This window comes from Taudactylus pleione, unplaced genomic scaffold (genome assembly GCF_031769625.1).
Source record: "Taudactylus pleione unplaced genomic scaffold, aTauple2 ptg000009l, whole genome shotgun sequence".
Taxonomy (NCBI): domain Eukaryota; kingdom Metazoa; phylum Chordata; class Amphibia; order Anura; family Myobatrachidae; genus Taudactylus; species Taudactylus pleione.
In genome coordinates this window covers 4,276,994-4,303,520 of record NW_028284412.1, presented here as the reverse complement: position 1 = coordinate 4,303,520, position 26,527 = coordinate 4,276,994, and the positions used below count along the sequence as shown (strand labels likewise).

The 26,527-nt window shown below is 43.8% G+C and overlaps 1 long non-coding RNA gene across 3 annotated transcripts in view; it reads left to right on the top strand.

The window, feature by feature from the left end:
• Nucleotides 1-26,527, top strand: part of LOC148542721 (uncharacterized) — a 154,555-nt gene that overhangs the window by 60,521 nt on the left and 67,507 nt on the right. For all 3 annotated transcript variants that reach the window (XR_015877050.1, XR_015877049.1, XR_015877053.1), the window contains one exon: nucleotides 25,705-25,746. This is a non-coding gene — a long non-coding RNA (uncharacterized LOC148542721). The remainder of the gene's footprint in view (nucleotides 1-25,704; nucleotides 25,747-26,527) is intronic.

The window sequence follows — 26,527 nt, the reverse complement described above, 5'->3', positions numbered from 1 at the left end:
TTCCTTGGCCACCCTTTGAGGATATTGTATCGTCAGATACGGACCTTTCCACCGATCAGTCAAATAGCCTGAGCTAAAAAAAATTTGGATCATAACAAATTCTTCCAGATTTGACATCATGACAGGTTGCATTAGACATGTTAGTTAATAACACTTTCAATTTCGGTTATTCTCATTCATCTTCGTGAGACCCTGAACAGTAACCTCATTATCATATTTTCACATGAGGCTGCCTGTTTGAACAGTGTCTCAAAGGGGGGCAAATAAAGGAAAAGACAGTCTGGGATAATCTTAGTGTTGTTACCCATCATCTTACACATGTTCTTGGAAACGTCACCTGTAAAATAAGTCTCCCTATCATTTTTAATAATTCTAGGGATATAGGACCTCATTCAGAGCCGGTCGCACAGAGCGTGCGGTCGGTCTGAATGAGGGAAGGACGTCTTGAATTTTCAAGACGTCCTCCTTTGCGGTGGTAAGGCTGTGGGTTAACACCCACAGCCTTACGACCGCCTAAAGTGATGGTCGCGATGGTCAAGACCATCGCGACTATAGGGTCTCCCTTGTCGTAAGCCCCGGAGAGCTTTCGCTCTGTCTGAGCCGGAAGCTCTCCACTGACATCACTAGTGATGTCAGTGGGGCCGCCCCCAAGCGGTCAGTGGGAACGCCCCGTTTGGCTGCCACCCCCCCGGCCCGCCTTCCAAACGGGGCGAGCTATCAATCAACATCGACAGCTCGCCCCCTTTGGATCGAGACCCGCTACGACCGGCGCTGTCGGTCGTAGCGGGTCTCACACATGCGCGCGCCGTCGTGCGCATGCTCTGTGGGGGCCATCGACCCGGTCCGATCGCATCGGCGCTAACGACCGGGTCTGAATGACCCCCATAGTATCTACATACAGGTTCCTGCAATTAAATCTTGTTATTAATAGCTACTGCTCTAAATAATGTCTGGGCCACTGGGTTGGATAGTATTCAGAGTAGTCGACCTTAGCCTGGCATGGCTGCCGTTTATCCTTATCAACCTTGTGTCCTATGAGTGGGAGATAAAGCACAACAGTTTAATATCATTTAAACATGACCTAAAGTACAACAATAAATCATCCACATTTTACATTAGAACAGATCCATTGATAGGTTGAAAAGATTGTAAACAGTCATATAAGGCCTGGGAGAAGATACTGAGGTTACCTATGAACCCATGGGAAACTCGTGTTCCTGTGTGGTGTTCTTCACTTTGCAGTTCTTACTTACGTGTCCCACTTGGTGACAGTTAAAACATAATTTTGAATGGGGTGGATGAAAAGATTGTTGTGGGATTTGAGCAAGAGGGAAAGGTGGTGGGTATGGGTAAGGATAGGGAGGGTAAGGATATTGTGGGGGATATGAGTATGGGACCTGTGGTTGTGTATGATATGTGGGGTAAGGATGTGTTTGCTGTGGTGTGGGATTGGTGAGGACGTGTAATTGTTCAGGTGCAGTTGTGTGTGTGTGGGTGCAGGTGTGTCGGTTGGCTGTGATGTTATTGTCATTCCTTTCAGAGCTTGGATACTGACAGCCATTAGTTTTTCGCTCTGGGTCTCTCTCTTCTTTGTGATATTTTTATCATGTTCTATGGCAGACTCTATGAGGTTATCTATTGTAAGTCCCCTCCAGCCAGGCTGTGAGGTCTGAGCCCGAGTCTTTAAGTCGTCTCTCAGACCGTCCATGAGTACCGTGACTATCATTCCCCTGTGGTGAGTGCTACCTTTAATATCTTCTATCCCAGTGTACTGGGTGATAGTCTGCAGAGCCCGATCGCAATAATCCTCTGCAGATTCACTCTCCTTTTGCTTGATTGTGAGTTACAATGCGGGAAATGTTACCTTGGTTTACTTGGTCTGTTAAGGGAACGTCACCATCCAATACACAATCCATGAAAAATTTTGTCACGTCGGTATTGCGTGGCAGACAGGCCCTTAACACCACACGCCAATCTTTATTAGTTGGCTCATGAGAACTACCCAAATTTCTCAAAAATCTTTGACATTTGGCTAGTTCCTTTTTGGGATCAGGGAAATCATTTATGATGGAATTTAGTTCTGCTCTTGTCCATGGACAATGCATTACTACTTCCCTCGTGGGCACTACACCGTTCGCATCTGCATTTCCATTCGGAACAGTTAACGTCCGAATGGGATGCAGACCGGTAGCGTTGCTACTGTACCTCTGACCTGGTTACCTGGCTGGGGGTTTAATCTGCTGCTGCTACGTATGGTATTATCAACTTCCTCTACGGGTGCAGAGTGTGTTAACACTTCCCTTGCTTTTACCGATGGAGATGGCGGCACCACCCGTGATTGTGGTGATGCAGCATCTATCATTTGCACAGCATGGGAAATGGCAGACATTACAATAGGCTCATCATCCATATCATAAACATTTTCTTTATGGTTGCTTAAGAGATGGTACAAATTGCTTGTTACATTTTTATGGGTATTTTTGGTAACTGTACTTGCACCTCCATCCACATAAGGTGGGGGAGGTGATTGTGAACTGCTGGCAATACTCTCCACAACGCTACCTTGCCGCACGTGCGCACCATTTTGCGGCTCGCCCGTATTGCAATTTAGCGTCGCGGATGTATTTTCTGGCAATGCGCTCGCGACGCTAGTTTGCGTCGCTTGCACATTTTTAAGCCACGCATCCCCTTCATGCTGCCACAATTTTAAACATTCAAAATATTTGACCTTTTTCTCTCGGGAGCGCATCAGACTGATGTGATCCCAGACATTATTTAATACATCCTTATCAAAACTACCAATTCTGGGAAACAGTCTAACGCTCTTCCTAGTCATATTAAACCATAAATCACAATACCTTATTGCATAAGTACCGTACTTAGTATGCATAATACAACGGGCCGATCCGATCGGCGTCTCCATTAGCAGCACATCATTGTCTAACATCTCTACTGTTTGCATGGCTCCCATTCTGAGACAAAATCCTACCCTTTTCAATAAAGATTTAAATTGGTGAAAGACAATCAAGATACTTTCACTTACCTGTGGACGATTTAAGTCGGCGGCGCCCACACACCTGGATAAGATTTGAAAAAGGCAACTTCCACAACCGGATAAGATCTAGTAAGGCAACTTCCACACCTATAGGAGTTTATATGTCGGCCGCTCCTACGCACCTCTCTACAACAGAGACAATATGTACACCTGCTACTGTGTATAGAACGGTAAAGCTACTTACTGAGCGGCTAGACTAACCCTTGCACCTAGCCCTTAAGGATCATACGATATCCTTAACTTTATCCAACAAATATTCACTGTTACACACTTTTTTCCTGCGCAGAAAAATACACGTTAACCCAGATATTGATAACAATTGAAAAAGGTAAACCTCGACGGCTTTGTTTAAACACCATGGCAGCACAACCGGAAGTATGTATACGCTATTGTGCGACCAGCCACATACAAAATAATGCGACTACCACACAACCGTATAATGACTTTTTTACTGCGTACGCAAAAGTGCGTCTTTTACTGTGCGCAAAACTGCGACTCAGCCGTGTACTCAATACTGCGGCACCCTTTTAAACGTTAGGTTCTATCAACAAAGGAAAACAAACTTTTTCCTTTCTTGTCCCTGGATTCTAGTCAGCTTCCTTTGCTCACACAAAAACGGATAGCGATTTTTCAGCACAAAGCGGTTACAGGAAAACCCTGTATGTGGCCACTCCACCCTTTGCTGAGATATCGATAGCCGTATGTGCCATGTGAGTAGATAAGTGTCAGAGTTCAGCCGGGGATCGGCCGTCCCTTACCGTCCCGCCGTCTTCCTCTGACTTCCTGGGCAGTCGGGTGGCTGGTGCGGCGACGTGGGAGGTGCTGAGCATTCTCCCTGATGCTGGTGTCTCGGGCGGCCTGGTGCGTGGGGAGCGGAGTTCCTGTCATGGGCGCTGCCATGACACTTCCTTCTCTGACTATCCTTCCTTCCCTGACAGTCAGGCCGGTCAGCTGACACTGTGGACCAATCAGTGGGCTTCCAGGGGTATATATCTGGCTCCTGTGTATCAGGTAGTTGCCTGAACAACCATTGTCGCTGCTAGTGTTACTAGTGGTCTCTCGTTCCAGGTTCCCTTGCTTCCAGTGATCTATTCCTGTGTGCAGCTATATCATCCATCTCACCAGTGCTTTACCATCTCAGCCTGTGAGCAGCTATATCATTCATCTCATCAGTGCTTTACCATCTCAGCCTGTGAGCAGCTATATCATTCATCTCATCAGTGCTTTACCATCTCAGCCTGTGTGCAGCTATATCATTCATCTCATCAGTGCTTTACCATCTCAGCCTGTGAGCAGCTATATCATTCATCTCATCAGGGCTTTACCATCTCAGCCTGTGTACAGCTATATCATTCATCTCATCAGTGCGTTACCACCTCGCCTGTGTGCAGTATACCTCCATTCCACCAGTGCGTTACCACCGCCGCCGCCTGTGCAATATACTATCCATTTCACCAGTGCTTTACCATCACAGCCTGAGTGTAGTTATACGTACCCACCTCTCCAGCGTCATAATCTCTGGCTGGCTCCAGTACCACTACCCACCTCGTTACTGGACTCTGTGGTCCCCACCTACGTGTTACAGTATTGCACCGTGGTGCACTCTTTCTAACCGGCAACCCGATAGTGTGTCCTTAGTACACACTTCCTTGTACCTCAAGTACAGTGTCCCTACGTGCCCCTTACTGGCACAGACTCTTTGGGCCACGAGTGTTCGTCTCTCCTTTTTCCCGCAGGCTTTGGTCACCTAGTCAAAGGACCGCGACCTGCTTGCGAGGTGCAGCTCAAGCCCATATTCCGATTGGTGGGGTCACTGGCGAACACCATCTCGTGGGTTAGATTCCGCACCTTTGACTAGGTCTCGCCAACGACCAAGACCCGTGGATGCGGAGGTCGTACATTCAGGCCCCTCGCCTCCGTTTCCTCCCGCAGCCTCAGGCCTCAGCTACCAGAAAACCGCCTCCCAGTGTGACAGTTTGTTCAGGCCAAATGGAAGCTACAGGCTCCCCAGGTACTGGGAATCTCCAAAAGCTAACGACTCGCATGGATCACCAAGAGGCGGCATAGCAGCATGTGGCCCAGTACCTATAGGAATTATCTGGTCAGCTCCTGTCTATTCAGAACACTCTGGCAGCTATGTCTCATGCTCCATCTTCTGTCGCTCCTACGGTTTCTCCTGTATTACCTTCGGGGGTCGTTCCTCAAAAATCCCGTTTGCACTTGGCTACTCCCGAGAGGTTCGATGGTACTCCTCAATGATGTTGTGGTTTCATAAACCAGTGTGAGATCCAGTTCGAATGCCTACCCCAGAATTTCCCTACCTCCCGGTCTAAGGTGGCCTATGTAATTTCATTACTAACCGGGGCAGCTCTGGATTGGGTCTCCCCCTTGTGGGAACGAGCAGATACGCTCGTATCTAGATATGAAGAGTTCGTGGCAGCTTTCAAAAGGATCTTCGATGAACCCGGGAGATCTGTCTCTGCTTCTTCAGATTTGCTTCGTGTCTGTCAGGGTACCCGGTCCGTCGGGCAATATGTAGTACAATTTCAAACCCTGGCGTCCGAACTAAAATGGAACGAGGAAGCACTTAAGGCGGCCTTCCTACTTGGCTTATCTGAGGGGATGAAGGATGAATTGGCATCTAGGGATTTACCTCCCACCTTCTCGAATGTTATATCCCTCTGTATAAAAATTGACCTTCGCCATAGAGAGCTGTGGGGAAATAGGGGGCGTGGAGATCGTCCTCGGGATCGCCCATCCTTGGGAGGTCATTCCTCTCCTTCCTTCTCTAGCAGTGAGGAGCCGATGCAAATTAACAGATCCCGGTTAAGTACCGCCGAAAGGAAACCAGCGTTTTCAAAATAAATTGTGCTTGTATTTGTGCTGCTCCGGAGCACACATTAAGGAATTGTCCTGCGTTGACGGGAAACGCGAAACCCTAATTGATGTTGGGAGCATGCAATTGGGGGTTATTTCTGACTCCTCCCAAATAAATGACAGTTTATTGCCTGTGTCGCTCTCCTACCAGTCCAGGACAAGGATGGTTAAAGCCCTTGTGGATTCTGGGGCTGCCAGCAGTTTTATTTCTAAGTCACTGGTTCAGACCCTAGGCATTCCAGTGGTTCCATTGCCAAACAGATTACTGCTCTCTGGTGTAGATGGCAAGACCTTGCTAGGGAGATCCATTTCCTCAAAAACCCTGCCAGTGTTCCTCCTTATTGGATGTCTCCAACAGGAGACTATTGAATTTTTTGTTCTTCCCGACTCAGCCTATGAACTAGTTTTAGTCCTCCCCTGGCTACAAAAGCACAATCCTACGTTTGAGTGGTCCAGTATGCAGATTTTATCGTGGGGTCCAAGTTGTTTCCATGGATGTCTCATCCAAGTACTCCCTGTCCACACTAACGCGGTGTCCTCCAGTGGAAATATAAGCTTCATCTGACAAGCCCAAGTGTTCCTCTGTTCCCGGTCTACCAGCAGCTTATCAAGATTTTGCCGATGTATTTTGCGAACAGGCTGCGGATAAACTTCCACCTCATCGTTCCTGGGACTGTGGTATTGAGCTCCTGCCAGGGAAGAACCCTCCTCGGGGTCGAACCTACCCATTATCAGTTCCTGAAACAGCCGCTATGGCGGCATATATAAAGGAGAATCTAGCTAAGGGGTTTATCCGGCCCTCCACTTCTCCAGCAGGAGCGGGGTTTTTTTTTGTTAGCAAGAAGGACGGCGGGCTTCGGCCTTGTATTGACTACCGGGGTCTCAACCAGATTACTGTAAAGAATCGATATCCTCTGCCTCTGATTCCGGAGCTTTTTGATAAAGTTCGCGGGGCCTCTTTGTTCACCAAACTTGATCTGCGGGGTGCGTATAATTTAATACGTATTAAAGCTGGAGATGAGTGGAAGACCGCTTTTAACACCAGAGACGGCCACTTCGAATATCTCGTAATGCCCTTCGGACTCTGCAACGCCCCAGCGATATTTCAGGGTTATGTGAACGAGATATTCCGGGATGTCCTCTACAGTTTTGTTATAGTCTATTTGGATGATATTCTAATTTTTTCCAAAAATTTGCAAGATCATCGCCAGCATGTCCGCGAAGTCTTGTCACGCCTCCGGAAAGCATCATCTTTATGGAAAAATATCCAAGTGCCTTTTCGAAAAAACCTCGGTACCCTTCCTAGGGCACATCATTTCTGGAAAGACCCTCCGGATGGATCCGGAGAAGTTAAAAGCCATTTCTGACTGGCCGTTACCAAAATCCTTGAAGGCTATTCAACGCTTCTTGGGTTTTTCAAATTATTACCGGCGGTTTATACCAAATTTCTCCACACTGGTGTCTCCTTTCACAAATCTCACAAAGAAGGAGGCCAATCCCATTCGCTGGCAAGATAATGCCATCCAAGCCTTCCAAAAATTAAAAGAAGCCTTCTCCACTGCACCTATCCTGTGCCAACCCCAATTGGACAAACCGTTCACAGTTGAGGTAGATGCTTCTTCAGTAGGGGTAGGGGCAGTGCTGTCTCAAATCTCAAGTGATGGAAAGTACCATCCCTGTGGGTATTTTTCTCATAAGTTTTCCATTGCCGAAAAGAACTATGGAATTGGTGACCAGGAACTACTAGCAATGCGGTTAGCTTTAACTGAATGGCGGCATTTGTTGGAAGGAGCCAACTTTCCAGTTACCGTGATCACAGATCATAAAAACTTAATCTACCTCCAAACAGCTCACCGTCTAAATGCTAGACAGGCCCGTTGGTCCTTGTTCTTTTCAAGATTTAATTTAAAACTTCAATTTCATCCTGGCAGTCTAAACAGAAAAGCTGACGCCCTCTCACGGTCTTTCTTGTCCAGCACTCAGGAAGAGGATCATCAACGTTCCCGACCAATTTTAGATCCTGTAGTCTTCGCCTCTACTCAAATGTTGACTCCTCCCCCAGGGAAAATTTTTGTGACCCCAGAACTACGGGGAAAATTACTAACTTGGGCTCATAGCTCTCTGTTTGCTGGCCATTCTGGTATCCTCAAGACTTACAAGTTCCTTCAGCATTCCTATTGGTGGCCCACAATGAAAGGGGATATTCGAGAATTTATTCTTTCATGTGTAAAATGCGCTCAGCATAAGACTCCCCGCAAGAAGGCAGCAGGTCTCCTGCGACCCCTGTCCATTCCTAATACTCCTTGGACCCATATATCCATGGATTTCATCTCTGAACTACCATGCTCCCAAGGATACAATACCATATGGGTAGTGGTGGATCGCTTTTCTAAGATGGCACACTTTATTCCATTGATGGGTCTCCCTTCTGCTCCTCAGTTGGCAAGAGTCTCTGTTAAGGAAATATTCAGGTTGCATGGACTTCCTAAAGAGATAATTTCTGACCACGGAGTTCAATTCGTAGCTAAATTTTGGAGAGCCTTATGTAGCACTTGTGGAATCAAGTTAAAATTTTCTTCAGCCTACCATCCACAAACTAATGGGCAAACCGAAAGAGTTAACCAACAGCTGGAGACTTTCATAAGACTCTTCGTTTCCTCCTCACAAGATAACTGGCTGGATCTATTACCTTGGGCGGAATTTTCACACAACTTCAAATATCACACATCCTCCAAAGCCACTCCTTTTTTTACGGTGTTTGGGAGACATCCTCGAGTCCCAGATTTTCAAAATTTGCCTACAGTAGAGGTCCCTGCAGTTTCTGAATTGGTGGAGTCTTTCGCAACCGTTTGGAAGAGGGTTCATTCCTCTCTGAAGCAGTCGTCCAAGAACTACAAAAAATTTGTGGATAGACGACATGTCGCTGTTCCACTGCTGAGGGTTGGAGATAAAGTCTGGGTATCCTCCAGGAACATCCGATTGAAAGTACCCAGTATGAAGCTAGCCCCACGCTTCATTGGTCCTTACCGTGTTCGCAAGGTCATCAACCCAGTCGCGTATAAGTTGGAACTCCCTCCTCAACTAAGAATATCCAATACCTTTCATATTTCTTTGCTGCATCCTCTAGTGCTGAATCATTTTCAAACTTCTGCTCCCAAGTTACCTCAAGTGCAAACTTCTCAAGGTACAGAGTTCGAGGTAGGGAGGATTTTGGACTCTCGATTTACCAAATCTAACAACCTCCAATATCTCATTGAATGGAAAGGGTACGGTCAAGAAGAAAGGGCATGGATCAGAGCCACAGACGTTCACGCGCCTCAAATGGTTCGAGCCTTCCATATTAGATTTCTTGGTAAACCTGGTGAGTGTCCGGTGTCCACCCTGAAAGGGGGGGGTACTGTCAGAGTTCAGCCGGGGATCGGCCGTCCCTTACCGTCCCGCCAGCTTCCTCTGACTTCCCTGGCAGTTGGGCGGCTGGTGCGACGACGTGGGAGGTGCTGAGCATTCTCCCTGATGCTGGTGTCTCGGGCGGCCTGGTGCGCGGGGATCGGAGTTCCTGTCATGGGCGCCGCCATGACACTTCCTTCTCTGACTATCCTTCCTTCCCTGACAGTCTGGCCGGTCAGCTGACGCTGTGGACCAATCAGTGGGCTTCCAGGGGTATATATCCGGCTCCTGTGTATCAGGTAGTTGCCTGAACAACCATTGTCGCTGCTAGTGTTACTAGTGGTCTCTCGTTCCAGGTTCCCTTGCTTCCAGTGATCTATTCCTGTGTGCAGCTATATCATCCATCTCACCAGTGCTTTACCATCTCAGCCTGTGAGCAGCTATATCATTCATCTCATCAGTGCTTTACCATCTCAGCCTGTAAGCAGCTATATCATTCATCTCATCAGTGCTTTACCATCTCAGCCTGTGAGCAGCTATATCATTCATCTCATCAGTGCTTTACCATCTCAGCCTGTGTACAGCTATATCATTCATCTCACCAGTGCTTTACCATCTCAGCCTGTGTACAGCTATATCATTCATCTCATCAGTGCGTTACCACCTCGCCTGTGTGCAGTATACCTCCATTCCACCAGTGCGTTACCACCGCCGCCTGTGTGCAATATACTATCCATTTCACCAGTGCTTTACCATCACAGCCTGAGTGTAGTTATACGTACCCACCTCTCCAGCGTCATAATCTCTGGCTGGCTCCAGTACCACTACCCACCTCGTTACTGGACTCTGTGGTCCCCACCTACGTGTTACAGTATTGCACCGTGGTGCACTCTTTCTAACCGGCAACCCGGTAGAGTGTGTCCGCAGTACACACTTCCTTGTACCTCAAGTACAGTGTCCCTACGTGCCCCTTAATGGGACAGACCCTTTGGGCCATGAGTGTTCGTCTCTCCTTTTTCCCGCAGGCTTTGGTCACCTAGTCAAAGGACCGCGACCTGCTTACGAGGTGCAGCTCAAGCCCATATCCCGATTGGTGGGGTCACTGGCGAACACCATCTCGTGGGTTAGATTCCGCACCTTTGACTAGGTCTCGCCAACTACTAAGACCCGTGGATGCGGAGGTCATACATTCAGGCCCCTCGCCTCCGTTTCCTCCTGCAGCCTCAGGCCTCAGCTTACAGAAAACCGCCTCCTAGTGTGACAGTAAGTGACTTCACTCGATGAACCAACATCTGTTAATATTGAAATGAACCTCTATATACCCCTGCCTGTACCTTCTAAAATCCTTCCTATAAACCTCTAAGATTGCAGCTAATTTGCGTACGCAGTCATACAGTAAATAAAGACTTAGACCTGGAATCTGTGGTCCCAAAGCACAAGTGTTATTCAAGTAAAAGTTCAGACAGTTACACGCAATTGATCCAGACTCAATTTTAGGTGCAAAATGAATTATACAGACCCAGGTACAGTATACATACGCAGCGCTTCCAGACCCGGTGATAGGCATCAGCAAGAGACCCCTCGTCATTCAAGAAGAAGACTAAAAGCCCAGTGTTTGAGCACCCATATTTATACCCCCCCAGAATACACAGGACAATAGAGAAGTTTGTTGCTGATGTCATTGGTTCCCAGGGGAGAAGCATCTGTTACAGAGCATTTAACAGGCTGGTTCAAATAGACTCTCCCTGCCTCTAACAGCTGGGGGTCTTTCCCTTCCCGCCCCCTGTAACATCCTAACAGTTGTTCATGAAATATACATTTGGTTGCTTGTAGTCTCTGCGGTCTATAACTTGGGAATGCATGATGCGATCTCCACACCGATAGTACCAGAATTCTATTGAAAGAGTACGCATCAGTTCGAAACCAAACACTGCTGTCTTAACATGTCTAGAACCTTAGTTATCAAATATCTTTATTTCTCAGCATTTAAACTAACTGAACCAACTTAAATCATATACTTTAAAGCTTATTAAACCTTATGTGTGAATATGTAATGTGTGAGTATTCGGAGTTTGATATAAAGACGTATTAACTGGGGACAGATGCGTGCGCATTTAGCTACTAAACGGTATTTTCATTCGGGGTTTTAAGCATAATGTGTGTATGTGAAATGGTGAAAGATGCAATCGCATGATGCTAATAATTGTGCATTTGCTACTGGGCGTCATGTTAGCAGCTCAATTGTGCATAATGTGCGGTGTTTATGCATGAGATTCCAACCATGATGGACTTATATATATATGATATGTACGTACATACACACACACATATCATTCCTCACTCACAGTTTCAGACTGCAATGCAAATGTGACCTCCAGCTGTGAAGCTAGGCCATTCTGTCTGGGTGTGAAACTAAAACTTGTTTGGATTCAGACAAATCCAATTGTGTAGATCAATGCCTGGATTATATTACAATTGCCAACAGGGATTCCCAATTTGTATGTAAAATACTTACAGTTTCTGGTGCATTGTCTATTCTATTTAGATTATCAAAAACATTGCCATCTGTTCTTAGCTCGTGAGTTGTAGCTTAAAGTGACGCTGGTCGCAAAATGGCGTCTTGCAGATTCTTGTTTCTAAAATGGAGTCTAGCTGCTATTCGCAAGATGGCGTCGCGCATGCTTCAATTTTAAACTGATCTTGTCTCAGCCAATTATCCAGCTTTGACAGAACCCACACATTTTGTTAAGGTTTTGACTGGTTGTTTTTCTGGTAGTGGACTTGGCGCAAGAATTTCTTTAAGATTTCTAGACTTTTTAAAGATAATTTTCGGTTGATCTGGTAGTATTTCATCTAGTAACGAATCCATTTTCAATATATTCCAATGTTTCTTAATCGTATTCCTAATCCTTTTCTCCTCTTAGTTATATTGTGTAATGAAGGCGATTTGGCCATCCTGCGCAACTCTCTGTCTCTTATGATTGATGTTCTCCAATATCTTTTCTCTTTTTAGGTGTTCACATCTAGTGATAGCTTCACTGATGATATTTTCAGGATATTCACGGTCTCTAAATCTGTCTGCATATATTCTTATTTGTTCTTTACAAAGTATATCTGTGCTGCAGTTACGTTTGATTCTATAAAACTGTGAGAATGGGATATTATTTTTCCAGCTTCTTACATGCCCGCTTTTATAAAGCAGATAGCTGTTAGTGTCGACGGGTTTAATGTAATTCTTAGTTGACACTATGTCACCATCATTAGATAGGACCAAGTACAGAAATTCTATGTGGTGACTATTCACATTGGAAGTAAATTTCAAATTAAAATCGTTAAAATTGATAAATTACGTAAATTTGTTAAAATCTTCTACAGTCCCAATCCAAATCAATAAAATGTCATCGATATATTGCTTATAAAAATAAAAATTACTCTTAAAAGGGTTATTGTTATATGTACATGTATTTTCCCACTTACCCATAAGTATGTTTGCATAGCTAGGTGCAAATATTATACCCATGGCTGTTCCACATGTTTGTAAATAAAATGTATCTAAAAATTTAAAATAATTGTGAGTTAATATAAACTGAATAAGATCACAAATAAAATTCACATGTGGTGTTATTAGTTGTGGGTCTTTTTCAAGTATTTCTGGTCATGCTGATACACCTTTCTCGTGTTCTATTAAAGTATATAAAGAGGTGACATCAATAGTCGCCCACAGAAAGGATTCTTTCCACTGAAACTTCTTAAAAGTATATATAGGATTGTATTTAAAGGGGCACTCACCAGGGCATCGTGAGACAAAAACAGGTATTGCTTACATATCTTCATAATGTCGATGTTTCGGTCATTACAGACCTTTGTCAGGGCATCATATTCAGCATAGTAAATATCTGAAAAAGTAATGTAATGTAACGCCGAGAGGGGGGGGCGTGTACTATTTACCCAGGCCTAGGCCTGTTGGAGGGGCCCGGGTTCTGTAGCCCAACCCCCCTCCACCACCGGTACTTACTTTGGGTAGGGAGAGAGAGTGCTGACTGCTGTTGCAGCAGCCACACTCCCCAGCCCAACACACATGCTGCTGTCACGCTGTGTGCTGGGCTGGGGAGAGGATGCTGCTGCGGCAGTCAGTCTTCTCTCTCCCTGCGTTTTATGCGGGGAGTAGCAATTACGCCCTCACCCCCGGACACCAGCGCAAACCTATTTTTTATCTTTTGTAAGGAGGGGTCTGGCCACACTTCCCCAGGTTGGCCATGCCCCCTCACTGTACCTGGGCCCAGCAGAGCTGTCGGCAGCCCTGACAGTATGTAGAGAGCTCCTTTATCAAACGGCTTTCAAAATCTCTCCCTTGATCCATATGCAGATGCATTGGTAAGCCATAATGCACCAAAAATTTGTTCGAGAGTTCAAGCAACTGTGACCGCTTACTGGTTTTAAGTGACATATGTTTGGGCATACCTTGTGAAATGGTCCGTTATAGTCATTGTTATACTCCTTCCCAGAGGGACCGTCTAATAACAAAAAGTCTACACAAATTAGATCTAGAGGCCCACTGTGATGTTTATCAGAGGTGCACTATGCTGAGGAAGTGTCTTTCGAAGTATGCAGTGTTTCTCAACCTATTTTTCCATGTATGGCCAGAAGAATCTATCTCCAATTAGTGCCTGCTTCAGACTTGGGAATATAGTAAGAGAGCAAGTTACTGAGCACCTGGACAAACCATGTTACACTGTAAGGGGTGCAAATACACAAATACATACATTATTTTGCATGTAGGGTAAATACTAGCAGCTTTTGCATGTAGCCCACAAATGCTGAACAGCTTTATTTTTAACTGCAATTTAGATGTCAGTTTGGACACCTCCGTCCCAAATCTAACTCTCTGAACATTTTAATTCTGCCCCACCTGCATTGCAGAATGGTTTTACCCAGGTGCTCAGTTAATTGCTCTTTCTTTCTCTATTCCCAACTCTGAATCAGGCCCTTAGTCCAAGGTTTTATTTTAACTCTTTAATGTCCATTTTGATCATGAAGAGCAGTCATCACTATAGGTTTGTTTACCGTAGGCAATATTAACTGATACAGCCACTTCCCTCCTCAATTACGGGTCTTTCGATATAAAAGGCCCTTCCTCATGATCAAACACTTTTATTGTCGAACTAGCAATTAAGTTACATCTGAACATTTAGCAAGATTGAATTGTTTTTGTTTCTTTCTTATTACAAATATAGGATCAACGTTAGAGTTTATTCTTTGCTCATGTCTCATTTGTTCAAGTGTCATTTTGGGTAAGCCCTCCAAGGCTAATCGTCCTAAACAACAATAGGTTGCAGGCAATTCATCATCGAAGCTCCTAATGCACTTATGGCTTCCTGTTCTTCTTTATTGTTTCCCTGGAATAAATTACACAGTTCTTTTACTGATGAAACTGGAATTTCCATCCACTCTTCTTCTTTAATTCCTACGATCTGATTGGGCATCCTGGACAAACTGTTTGCATCCACATTTTTCACTCCTGGTCGATATTTAATGTTGAAATAGATCATAGATAGCTAGTTCAGCCAACCATTATGTTCTGTTGCGTCCAATGTAGCACTGGTATGTATAGGTCAGCGGATTATTGTCTGTATGCACTTCGAATTTAGATATGTGGTCATGAAATGTCAACTATAGCCTATTTTATAGCTAAAAATAGCTATTTTATAGCTAATAATTACTTCCTTCTAAACAACCCAAAGCCTCATCTATTCTGGGATAGTGTATTGATCTAGTATAATGTGATTGTTTAGTGCCGTATTGTCTATGCACATTCTGTTCTCCACCTTTTCTTTTTCTGTGCCACTACTATTGGGGAGTTATGACATCAACTTCTTTAAATGCTCTTACATCTTCTATATCAGCAGGTACTAATCTTCTAGATCTTCCTCTAACTGGAGTCTCATCCTGCAGTTTATTTCTGTGTTCTACTCTGGTAGCTGTTCCAATGTCTCAGTCTCCCAACAAAAATGCTGTATCTCTCTCCTGGATCTCCTGAAGCAACCAATTCTTATTAGCAGTGGTGATATCTCTTTCAATGAAGCAAGACTCAGATTAATTAATTGAGAAATCTCTGGACACAAAACCACCTCTTCACTCGCATCATCACTTTGTACTCGTAATGGTTTTCTCAACAAACTTTGAGTATACGTATCTAACCTTCTTCATTGCACCACTTAGCCAACCTCTTGAACAGATGGGTATTAGTACCAAATATGACAGATACCTCCCCTTTATCAACTGGAGAGTCTGGGCAAACTAAGACCATCCTGGTCTGGTATGGTATCCTGGTTCTTTCCAATTACTGCTTATTCTGGAAATACAATATTTACTACAATATAACTTAAATATGGTACTGTTGTTTTCTATGCTCCCATATAAGTCATGTCAAAGGGTAAATTGGAAGGTCTGCCAGATGGTCATGATACCATTTTCAAATACAATAGAGATTTGTGAACCACTGTCCAGTGGTACTCTGCAAACTTATCCATGTCCATTAAGAATGGCTGACAGGTCATTCCATGTCATATCACCCAGCAAAATTTCATTATGACACCCACCGATTTTCATGAAACTTTGTACACTTGATACTACCACATTGCTTCAAACCCATGTCAAATTTTTCTTTTCTAGGCCTCATAGTTTTTGAGAAATAGGGGGTCAAAGTTTAAAAAAATTGCTCTGTTTTTAGTGTGAGGTGTACATCTCTGTGCCGAATCCACATATCACTTTGAAACCTTGACCCTTTGTCAATCAAAATATGGAGATTTCAGAAAATCTTGCCTGTCTCTGAGAGTGATTATACATTCCTTTACTTCATACTTAGGGGTAAATTTACTAAAGTGAGAGTTTTTAGAAGTTAGTTTTAAAAGTGATGTTGCCCATAGCAACCAATCAGATTCTAGCTATTATCTTCTAGAAGGTGCTAGTTAAATGTTAAGTAGAATCTGTTAAGTAGAATCACTTTTAAAACTCACTTCTAAAAACTCTCACTTTAGTAAATTTACCCCTTAATGTTTTTTGGTGCAAAAAACAGTGGGTTCAATAAGCAGTATCAATCTAAGGCAGATGAGTTTTTCTGAACCTTAAAGGATACTTTGAAAGGCTATGAAAGAAAATAATGGGATTTTAATTGCCTGTATGAGTATTTTAATGTTTAATTGAAATTCTCTCTTTAAAAATGAAAATTATCATTAGGTATAATTTTGCCCACCAGTTGTACCCCTTTTGCAATTTTAAACACAATTATAACATTCCTCATAAAAATAACCTCTACAAAGCCTACTTGCCCCTCTAGATTGCTTTTCTGTAATTTCTGCAACAACAGTAGCTGTCAGCATTCTCAAAAGATGATGTCACTTAAGGCAGTTTGCTATTGTACAATTTAGACAGTAAATCTGCCTATATGGTATCACTGATGGGGCCATTAGTGACTCAGTCACAGCAAAATTGCTTAGACCACCGCTCCTGGAGCCTGCAGCAATCTGCGTATGGAGGCAGGCAAACGCGACTCCTTGCTTCACACCGCCGGACATCTGTGTTGATAGTGTTGGCTTTGGGGGTCCCTCCTCCAAACACTAGACCACCAGGGCACAGAGGAACAGGACGCCGCAAGCTGCAGTGATGAACATGGCCCAGGGGTCCTCACCAGGGGGAGACAGGCTCTTCCTGTTAACCCCTCCCCCACCCCTTGCTGCACTTGCTCACAGTTAGGACCATTGCTAGGCACCCAGCGCCGTCCCGTATTCTCCCTCCTACTCTTCATTCACTGTCCCCACCCCCTGAGCTTAATAACTACGTCAGCGGGTGGGGATCTTCTACAGCCGGACCCCGTTGCCCTTGTGCAGCCACACACACGGAGCATGCCTGGAGCTGGTTCTGCTCATAGCAGACAGTCTGCCCCAGGGTGATTCCTCTCTCTCTCCTCCTATAGAGATACGCTGGTTCAGCCATTTTATAAAATATATATCTCAGTATGTCTCCCGAAAGTAGTAGCTCCTGTCTCCCTGTAGACCTCACTATGGGGTATATTTACTAAAGTACGGGTTTATAGAAGTGGAGATGTTGCCCATAGCAACCAATCAGATTTTATTTATTTATCTAGCATTTTCTAGAAGATAATAGCTTGAATCTGATTGGATGCCATGGGTAACATCTCCACTTCTATAAATACGCACTTTAGTAAATATACCTCTATATATGGTCTGGTTATATATTTAGCTCCTTCCTGTTCTGTTGGAGAGGATTTGTTGAGCACTATTGGCAATTTGTTCTGTGCTTGAATGTTATGTGTGCATGTTTAGTGAAGTACAATGCAAGCAGAGCTGGCCAACTTCTAATCAGATTATCCTAGTCGCTCCGCTTGACTATCCGCCACGCCTAATCTGTGGCAGATCTTCTACCCCTGCCGTGGTGTCTGCTCATTACTCCCGGTCATTTAGAGCCTTTTGGGCAGCTTAATATGGAGCTTCTGTGGAGCAACTGTGTACAACTGCCACGTGATCTACTGCCCACACTTTGTTTCATTCCTATACATTTGACCCCTTCGCGTTTTTGGATGCAGCCTTCGGGCAAAGGGGTTCTCTGTGCAGCTCAGGAGCAGCTTTAGGACATCCCAGAGTGATCCCTGTGCCTCAGTGGAGGAAGAAGAAAGGGTGATTTATGGCCTTACCTTGTTAAATCCTTTTCATTGACTCCATAGGGGGCACAAGGTGCCCACCCTGATGCACTTGGCCTGCAGGGTTTATTTCCTCTGATGCCCGTTGTTTTCACCTTTTGAAAAAGCTCCCAGTGCTTTGGAGCAAAACTATTCAGAGGAAAAAACCCACTCAGGTCATAAAGTCCTTCAACCTATCTGAGGTTGAGATATCCATCGGAGACCACATCAGTGTTCTCAGCATCAGCCATTTGCTGCCTGATAGCCGCACAGAGACTGTACAGCTGCTTGGAGACCAACCAGGGTCCACTCTCCTGCTACAGACTGTAGACAGGGGAGAGGTGTGTCGGGCGCTGCAGCCGGACACCCACACAGTGCCTTGGCCTGATATGCAAAGCCTCATTCAGACGGCGTAACCTGTGAGCTAGATGGCAGGTGATATATATATAAAGCCACGGCTCTAATACACAGCACTTTAACGGCCAGTTTACTTTCATTGTCTGGGGAAAATCTGTGAAACCTGCCCTGCAGGAGATCCAACAGCACAGCTACCTATTTGTATTTGAATTATAAGTATAAAAATTGACTTTCCATATTTCTTCATATACACATACATGGAGGTTTTTGGATTTACCAGTTTATTATAAAGTTCATCTTACTTAATACAAATTGTTGTTATTTCAAGCAAGTGGAAGAGCTATGTTTACTTTCTGCACCTATTTGGGAGGACACTATATATACCTGATTTAGAAGGAAACTGATTTTGATACCAGTTGGTGATTTTGTGACAAATATTTAATATTTATACCATCTGGAATTTCTTTTAGCATAGATCCATGATCATAACTTAATTTTTTATCTATGTCTTTAGTCTGTATTTTTTATATAAAAACAACCGGTTGTTTAATTGTATATATGTGTTTTGTTACCACTAAATGAGAAGGGAATATAAATAAAAAATCCTTTTCTCAATGAAATTTTTTTGGATAAAATGTTTTATTCACATATCCAACCCTATGGTGGATGAAAATAGCGCAATCTCTCAAAAACAAAAATTATCTGTGGTAGCTGTACACCAGCCTTAGGGATGATATACAGAGAAATATATGTACATAAGCATATATAGAGTGATTTTGCTCCTGTGATTATATTTATGTGAACAATATCATATTTTTAACTTATAAAAGGAATAGCGCAGGGTTATTTTTGTTTTTGGACAAGTCAGATTTGACCTTGTTTAGTTGGTCCACGGTCACTTGAGCAGGAGTAAGTTTGTGTTGTCGCTCAAGGTCCTGAAGTTTAACATTTAAGGAGCGATACTAGGATTCACTAAACTTTTTATGTCGGGAGGCCATACTGATAAGATGACCCTGTATAACCTCCTTATGGGCTTCCTATAGGGTCATGGGAGAAGATATTCTGGACTATACAAAAGAGAATCATTTATCCTCCAACTAGAAGGAGGGGGGCGAAAGGCAAGGTTCAAAAGGTCGGCAGTGATTGGACAGTGGTCTGACCATACCATCGGATGTATACAGACCCTTTTGAAGTTTGAGAGTCAGATCCCGGCTGAGGAGGATCATATCAATCCTAGAATAGGTTTTATGAACAGCTGAATAAAATGTGTAGTCCCTTGCGGTAGGGTCAATAATCCTGAAAGTCAAAAAGAAGGTGGTATTTAAAAAGGCTTAATAAGGCCACGGATGTGAGGTGCTCTGAGCGGGGTACAAAGGGTGCTTGGGGGGGAACTATCCACAAGTCCATTAAAATTAACTGCCATGATTAATTTTTCTTTACGAACTTGGGAAAGAAGAGAGTAGTTTAGAAAAAAAATACAGTTGGCTAGGGGCATAGACATTAGGGTGCATAGGGTATGAAGTTTACAGACCAGGATCAGCCACCTGCCCTCCTTGTCAGCATGGGTATCAAATAGCTCAAAAGTTAAATGAGAGGCCATAAGAGTAGCTACCCCTAGTTTTTTTTCTGTTTAGAATCGCAGCATGGAAAGTGAGGGAATATAACCTGAATTTCAGTTCCAGGTGAATAGGCTTCTTAAAATGGGTTTCCTGGAGCAATACTAATTCATCCCTGTGATGTTTAAGTGTAAGATACTTTGGTGCATTTTTGAGGCTGTTCAAACCTTTGAAGTTCTGCGAGATGATCCTAAGAGCCATAGAAAATGTCCACAGGAGCTGCCCTGGGTTCCCCTACAAGGGTTTCAGGAACTAAAAAAGAGCAAAGGAGAAACAAAACATTACATTTAATGGAATAAATGTTCCAAACAACACTGGGTACCTGAAAGGGAAATAAAAATAAAAAAAGGGAAGGGGAAGAGGGCAGGATAAGAACCCGAATAAAATACAAGATCTGGTCTAAGGCGCCGGCCGTGGGAAAAAGAGGGTAGTGGCAAAGGCCGGAACGGGGAATTACACCCCTTAGGGAGACATGGCCAACATGACTAAATTGCATGAGCTAAGTCATGGAGAAAACATAAGTTTCCCACACCTAGGGCCCGAGTCAGGAAATGGGAGATAAAATTGTAATACAGAAGGGGAGTTGAAAGGAAGGGAACTACTTACTACTACATCGTAAATCTCGTAAAGAACAATGAAATGGCAAACCTGTACAATAAGTCACATAGGGAAACACAAAAAAATAAACCAGCTGCGCCTAAATTGCCTAACTAATATAAACATACAAAACATATAATTCAGCACTACTTCATAATAGATGAAGATACCAATTAGTATAATAAGACAACAAAGATAGCCACCATGTTCCCATGAAACAAATCCAAGTGTAGAGCAGACAATAGGCTTAAATTGCTGGTAAAGAATCAAGTTGCAGGGCCAGGAGCGACAGATTTCTTCACGGACGACACCATCGTCCAGTTGCGATCCAAAGTTTGTTGACGCATAGAGGTGGGGTCATGAGGGCTGGCATTATGATCCAAGGCCATATTGCTCGACAAGGGGACCGGGGAGGGAAGTCCAAGGGTTTCAAGTAGACGATGAGCCTCCTCCAAGGTCTTGGCAGAATGGAATCTATTTTGTTGTCATATCAGAATATGGGAAGGAAAATCCCACTGAAAAAGTATGCTTTTGTCTCTGAGTAGGGACGGGATAGGTTTAAAGTCCTTCCTTTTTAGAAGTGTAGCAGGAGCAATATCTTGATAAATTTGTAGAGAAGCTCCTCTGAAAGACAAAGATGGGTGTTTTCTAGCCTCCCGCAGGATGTCCTCTTTAGCGGTGTAGTAGTGGCACCCGAGAATAACATCGAGTCCTGTGATTGAGGGCGGAGGGCCCTATGTGCCCTGTTCAGAAGGAGATGATCTTCAGGAGTAGTAGGAGACAGGTGGGAAAAGAGCTGCTTTAGGTATTCATCCAAGGAGGACATTTCGATTTCCTCAGGGATACCTCTGATGCACAGTTTATTATATACTATTTTCCTGTTAATCTTGAAGAAGAAGCATATCCTGCCTCAAATGATGGAGTTCTGCATCAGCTGTCTGTTGGGAACAACTTCGTCCAGTTTAGCTTCCAGGTGGTCGGTTCTGTTGCCAAAGTCGTTCAACTCAGCTTGAAGAGAATTAACCACCTTATGAACCTCAGACTGGACTACTTGAACAGACCGTCTTATTTCCTGGATTTCATGGAAGTTAGAGGAGAGTGGTCAGAGCTCTCCGAATCGGAGTGAGTGTTTTGGGAAGGAGTAGAATGTTTTGTCGCTTTACTTTCAGAATATGCAAACTTCTTGAGACTTTGGGACAATTGTGTTCCTCCATTTTTCTGACCACCCTTAGGCATGATTAGTAGAGGAAAAAAATGTGGAAGTATAGCTTTGGAAGAAGGTAGTTAGGCAAAGCAAAGTAGTAGGAGTAACATGCAGCCCTTACTGTAACATTATAAGCTGGAACTCAGAGCCCAGGTGCGCAAGGGAATAGGCATTTATTACATCTGAAGAAGGCACAATAAGTAAGGGTTCAATAGGAGCAGTAATGAGTGAAATCCCTCATTGGAATGTGTAAACAGCCAGTGATTTTCAGCCCACAGTTGGAGATCTTATTGTGCAATCCCCAGAAGGTCCAGAAAGATACAGTGCTATTAGTGGGTAAAGCTAACACACATAGCGGCTTCAGAGGCTCAGTAGTGAACAGTAATAGACCTCCCTAGTAGCTGCAGCAGCCACAGCCTCCGAGCCCTGTCAGCAGCAGAAGGGCTCCAAATCAAAGATGGCGGCCACTAGTCTGGAACTCCGGACCACAAGGGGGCGGAGCCTCCTCTGGCCAGGCAGAGCAACCAGATCCCTGGGTCAGCGGTAAAGCAGGGGACACAGGCATGCCTAGCAGGATGCAAAAGAAGGAGCCAGGTGGTTGTCTGTACAGAGATGGTAGCCGCTGTAAAATCGAGATCGCGGCTTCTGAAACACTGCTAGGCCTCAACCGCGGGTAGGCCCCGAGACCATCGGGGAGCACACAGGTGCAGAGGGGACAGAGAGGTGCCTGGGGGGCAGGAGTGAGGGTTTGAAGACCCCCCCAATATTGGAGGTAAGGAGGTTACAATCGGAGCTCCCAGGGTGCACATCCTCCCTGTCTGGTTGCTAGGCCACATCCCCGAGTTAGTCCTTTTTAAAGTGACCATATTTATTAGTCAGCCTTCTGTGTTTGCATGCAAGGGTGTAACTAGAACTTTGGGTGCCACATAGCAAGATCTTATAAGGGCCTCCCCAAAGGTAAAAAACACATACATTTGCCCCCACAAAGAGTCCATTCATGTTATGCCACACATATGTGTATAAGAGGTACTACTGTGTGGCATAACCTATTCAGGTTATGCCACACAGTAGTACCTCTTATACACATTATTCCAAACAGTAGTAGTGCCCCTTATACATTGTCGCACAGTAATGCCCCTTACACTACACAGTAATGCCCCTTACACATTTTTCAACACAGTATTGCCCTTTATAGATTATGCCACAGAGTAGTAGTGCCCCATATAACACATTATTTCACACAATAGAAGTGCCCCTTACACATTATGCCACACAGTAATGCCCCTTATAACATTATGCCACTAACACATTATGCCCCCCCAGCAACTCACCTCCCCGTGTCCCTCCAGCAGCCTCTCGCCTCCATTTGTGTGCCATCAGCAGCCAGCAGGTATGAGTTTGGTGCCACGCCACCAGCTAATTACAGCTGGTGCGCCAGCAGGCAGCGGCAGACATGGACAGACAGCGCTGGTGCAATTTGAATTTGGCATCGGTCGTGAGCCAATCTAAGCTCACGGACTGGCAGCCAATCAGGAGTCAACACTGCTGATTGGTAGCCGGTTCATGAGCTCTGACTGCCTCACGACTGGTGGCGTTGTGTCTGCCTACTGGTGTGCCGCACCAAATCAACACCGCTGCCACCCGGGCCCCACTTCTTGAAAGTCCTTAACTTAGTATGAATTATTCCAGATTATGTGTAATAAGAAATTTGCACATATATAGAAATATACAAATTGAAATACTCCCCTGGTGGGCAAAATTATACCTACAGATAATTTTAATTTTTTAAAGGTAATTTAACTAAATAGTAAAATATTTATAAAGGCAATCAAAACCCCATTATTTTTCTTTCATTGCCTTTTAAAGTATACCTTAAGGTTCAATTTAAACAAAAAAGAGACATGATAACTCATCTGCCTTAGGTTGATGATGCTTATTACCCACTTTTTTTTTTTTGCACCCAAAAAAGAAAGTTAAGTTTGAAGTAAAGAAATGTATAATGACTCTATGAGGTAAATTTACTAAAGTGACAGTTTTAATATGTGGAGATGTCACCCAAAGCAACCAATCACATTCTAGCTATTATCTTCTAGAAGGTGCTAGTTACATGGTAAGCAGAATCTGTTGGCTGCTATAGGCAACATCTCCACTTCTAAAAACTCTCACTTTAGTAAATATACCACTACGATTGACAAAGGTCAAAATTTCAAATTGATATGTGAATTAGGCACCGAGATGGGAATATTTTTCTACATACGCCTCACACTAAAAATGGAGCATCAGATGTGGCAATTCCGAGCAATTTTACAAAACTTTGATCCCTATATCTCAAAACTATGAGGCCTAGAGAAGTAAAATTTGACATGGGGTTGTAGCTATGTGATCGTATTAAGTGTACAAAGTTTCACGAAAATCTGGGTCGGTCGGTGTCATGGCCTGGGTGAACTGACATGGAATGACCCTGACACCAATGGAGCAGGTCCCATCAATGTACTGCTCCACTGGGCACTCCCCACCAGGTAGACCTATTATGACTCTGGGACCCGTGTGGCTCCTCTACTATGATGGAGTTCGATAAGTTGGTCTATCTTCTGACTTTGATCTTCCATCAGTTTGATCATTCTGGTTTCCGTCATGTTGCTTCCAGGGCTGGGAAGAACCATTTTGACCTTCTTATAGGTCTTTTCCCAAACCTCAATAAGTACTTCTCCTTGCTTCACCTCTTTAATTCATTAACGGTAGGATTTTCATACCTAAGAGATGAACATCTTATTTGTTGTGCCACAGGGTCGGTGGTTAAAGACCCTCTAATGATTTGCTTTATTTGGCTTTTTATAAGCTTCCTGTCATTCAATTCCACCTTTACTTATTACTTTGAATAGAATTGTATCTTCCCAATAGATACAATTAGTCAAAGACTCACCTAGTCCTTGAAATGTATTATGGAATCTGGAGACTAATTCACTAATATCCTCTTTTATTCTATAGATCTAATCAGGTGACTATATAGTCAGTATACTGTGGGATTAGTTTTGCTTCTTCGGGTGGCCTGTAGTATGCCCATTGCAGGAACCCTTAATCTTTCTATCACTCTTTGTCTTTTTATACTCTCCAGGCTTTGCCACTCTTCTATCTGCTGCAATGCTGCCTCTTTACAAGTCTTGTAAGACTCTTCCCCAGCTGTCATGGGAACAATCCCAGAGAATATTCTTAGACGCTGGTGTGGTGGAAACGGTAGTGTCACAACTAGTGCCAACACTCTAGTTTTGACACTGCCATTTCCACCACAGTTTTAAAATGGGCCTCTATTTTCTTGTCAATTTCGGGATTCGTACCATCACCATCTCTAGTGAGACTAGGCAAAGGGAGACCAAAATACAAATGCCAGACATTCTCATTCCCATGTATATCCTTCTTTGGCATATCTGGCCATAATATTTCCATTGTCTCCCTTGAACACCCCTATCATTGTAGGAATGAATGCAGCCTTTAACTACTTCTCTGTCTCAATAAACAATGCACATGTGGATCCACCTTCTCCCCTCCATTTATCTATAATGCAAGGACATATAACACCATATAACTTCCCCACTTTTCCCAAGACTTCTCCTTCTGTAGTATCAACTACATCCCCACATAATCCAAAGCACTTGTTAGGAGATACACCATGCAATGATATCTGTTCCAGTAATGTGCTTCTTCTTTACTCCTAATCTCAGCAGTGCCTCCACTTGTAATCCTAGTTCTAGTGTTCAGTAGAATACTAAACTAGATGTGCTTTCACCCAAGCTAGACCTCAATAAATGTGTTACTTAAATTCAACAATTATTTTTTATACAGTATACTCTGAATACTTAAATAATAAAGAACACAGATGTATGGTAAAATAAGAATTATCTTTTCTTTTATTTATCAGGAACTCTTTCTTTGTAATCTCAGTTGAGGACAATATTAACAGGTAAGTAAGAACAGTACATAACTAAAACAATGTAGTTTGGATGACTATTATAATATGCAGCAATGTAATATAAGCATAATATCAATATATGTATACTTAATGATCACATTAATAAATGGGTTGGATATGAAATACCGACGCTGCAAACCTGAACATGCAGAATCCTGACAGTTGCGGTAAGTATACTATCCCTACCCCTGTCCCCCACCTAACCAAAATTCTCCCTTAGTGGTGCCTAACCCTAACCTCTCAGGGGGGTGCCTAACCCTAACAGCCCCCAGCGGCCCCTAATTCCCCCTTCCTGCACCCTAAACCTAACCCTCCCAGGGGGGTGCCTAACCCTAACCTTCCCCCGGTGGTCCCTAATACTAACCCCCCTCCCCGCAGCCTAACCCTAACCCTCCTCGGCGTGTGCCTAACCCTCCCTGCCCCAGGGTAAACACACATACTTACCCGGATCCTCGTTTGGGATCTGGCGGTCGGGATGCAGGCGTTGGTATCCTGATCCCATTCGGGATAGCGGCATCAGCAGTTTACCAGGCAGCGGGATTCCAGCATCGGTATATCGACGGCCGGCATCCAGTCTGCTGGCATATTTACTACATCCCAAATAAATATTACCTGGAACCATTGTGTCAATACGTTAACTATTTTTAAAGATTACACCTAACAATTACAACTAATTATATATAAACAGAGTAGAGCTCAAAAAGTTAATAAATAAAAATAATATAGTAATCAATATTGTTACCACGTGGTTATTTCTGTTGTTGGTACACTT